The following is a 1,193-nucleotide window of genomic DNA, read 5'->3' as shown; positions in this document are numbered from 1 at the left end:
AAATTCACAGATGAAGCCTAAAACACTGTTAAGTTAATATCCAGCAGATCACCAACAGCCTGGCCCCTGTATCCTTCTTCGATCCTCTGTCTCCCTTCACCCACCAGGGTGGGGAGACCAATCATGGCCACCAAATGCATGCAGCACATGCCCCGACATTATTTGAACACAACTCTCAGTACTCAGTGTAACAGCCACGTTTTGCCCTGATCAGGGAGAGATAAAGAGTCGGGGTGTAATTTTCAACTTGATTTTAAGCTACAGAAATTCTACATGCTAGAAAAAACAACAAAGTGGAGTTAGAGATGGTAAGCTGGGAGGGGCGCTTCCCTCGCAGACACAGATTGATACTCTGCATCTCACGTGATTCCTAAAGATGAAAAAACCAATTGCAGAGTGCTGCTACTGAAGTTAAGCCCGGAGCTGCCACAGATGTCCCCAAAATACAATCAAAAATAGCCCAAAAGTATATTTTCATTTGCAAACCACAACCTCTACTAGGACCACGGCCCCAGGATGGCCCTTGACATCAAGGCTAATAATGACTAGTGACCGAGGGCTACAGTGTCATTTGCCATTAGGGAGCTGCCCCCCCACATCCCCCCCCCGCCGCTCAAAAATGAACAGTCCTTTTATAGTTTTGGAGGCACGACCAGCAATATGGACGAGAAACTTCTGACTCTGTGCTCAGGAACCCGTCCTGGTGGAGCTCGGAGATCGAACTTGGATGGGCCAGATGCAAAGCAAACGCCCTAACCGCTGTGCTATTTCTCTGGTCCGCTATGTGAATCTGCAGGTTTTGCAGCAGTGAGGTCAGGGCCAAAGCGTCCAGGACAGGGCCCAGCGCAGTCCCGTGCTGGGAGGGTCAGGACGGCCCAGCTCGACGCTCTGCAGCCCTCGCACTCAGCCCCGTGCCCACCCGCCACTGCCCCACGGCTGAGCCAAAGGCGATTGTGGCTGTAGGGGATCCCGGAACCACGCACTCACACCCCCGACCCCTGCGCCCAGGCATAGCACCCACTGCACTCACCAAAGCTCCACGTCCCCCACCAGACAAGCCTGAGCTTGAGAGTAGATGGTCTCCAGATAATATTACCTCCTGGACATCTGCTCTTTTGATTGAAGCCTCAGTTGCCCTTACTTCCTCGATCCCCAAAAGAAGGGTCCATGAGGGACTAGATGGACCCAGGGCA

This window comes from Sorex fumeus, unplaced genomic scaffold, assembly GCF_029834395.1.
Source record: "Sorex fumeus unplaced genomic scaffold, SorFum_2.1 ptg000134l, whole genome shotgun sequence".
Classification (NCBI taxonomy): domain Eukaryota; kingdom Metazoa; phylum Chordata; class Mammalia; order Eulipotyphla; family Soricidae; genus Sorex; species Sorex fumeus.
The sequence above is the reverse complement of the archived record's forward strand: the minus strand, read 5'-3'. Positions refer to the sequence as shown.